Source organism: Ornithorhynchus anatinus, chromosome 14 (assembly GCF_004115215.2).
Source record: "Ornithorhynchus anatinus isolate Pmale09 chromosome 14, mOrnAna1.pri.v4, whole genome shotgun sequence".
NCBI lineage: Eukaryota > Metazoa > Chordata > Mammalia > Monotremata > Ornithorhynchidae > Ornithorhynchus > Ornithorhynchus anatinus.
In genome coordinates this window covers 20990628-20991631 of record NC_041741.1, presented here as the reverse complement: position 1 = coordinate 20991631, position 1004 = coordinate 20990628, and the positions used below count along the sequence as shown (strand labels likewise).

General features: G+C 40.7%; 1 non-coding gene across 1 annotated transcript; it reads left to right on the top strand.

The window, feature by feature from the left end:
• Positions 1 to 426: 426 nt before the first annotated feature.
• Positions 427 to 529, top strand: LOC114816798. The gene has a single exon (XR_003764605.1). It is a non-coding gene; the product is annotated as a U6 spliceosomal RNA (small nuclear RNA).
• The last annotated feature ends 475 nt before the right edge of the window (positions 530 to 1004 follow it).

Genomic DNA, 1004 nt, shown 5'->3' with positions numbered 1-1004 from the left:
GTAGCAGGTGAAATTTTAGGGAGCTCATGCCCGATATTTCCTTGTCTGAGATTTTGTATTTCCTCCTGCCTTCAGAATATCTCTATGTCCTACCAACACCTCAGGCTAAACATGTCCAAAACTGAACTCCTCATCTTCCATCCCAAACTTTCTCCTCCCACTGATCCTTGACATTACCATCTTCCCGAATTAAAAAGGCCACAACTTGAGTGTTATTCTTGACTTCTCTCTCTCCTTCAACCTGCATATTCAGTCACCAAATCCTGTCATTGCTATCTTCACAACAGCACCATAATTGAACCCTTACTTTATATTCAAGATGCCACCATGTTGGTGCATACACTTGTCATATCTCACCTTGATTACTTCATCCTCCTTCTCACTGACCTTCCTCCCTCCCACCTCTTTATCCAGTTCATACTGTGCTTGCTTTGGCTTCAAATACACTAAAATTGGGACAATACAGAGAAGATTAGCATGGCCCCTTTGTAAGGATGACACAAAAATCCATGAAGCATTCTGTATTTTTCAAAACCTAATTGAAGGCACACCTCCTCCAAGAGGCCTTCCCTGACTTTCCTTTCCTCTTCTCCCACTCCCTTCTGTGTCACCCTGACTTGCTCCCATTATTCTTCTCCCATCCCATCCCCACAGCACTTATATACATATCTGTAATTTATTTATTTAAAATTAATGTATGTCTTCCCACATCTAGACTATAAACTCATTGTGGGCAGGGAATTTGCCCATTTATTCTTGCATTGTACTCTCCCAAGCACCTAGTACAGTGCTCTGCACACAGTAAAAGCTCAATAAATATGATTGAATGAATGAATGAACTATGATGTCCAAATCATTTTCCTAAATCATTGTTTGGTGCATGTTTCTCCACTTCTCAAAACCTCCAATGATCGCCCATCCTTTTCATCATTACCATCATCATTGGTATTTATTGAGCTCTTGCTGTATGCAGAACACTGGACTAAGACATTGGGAGTGTATAG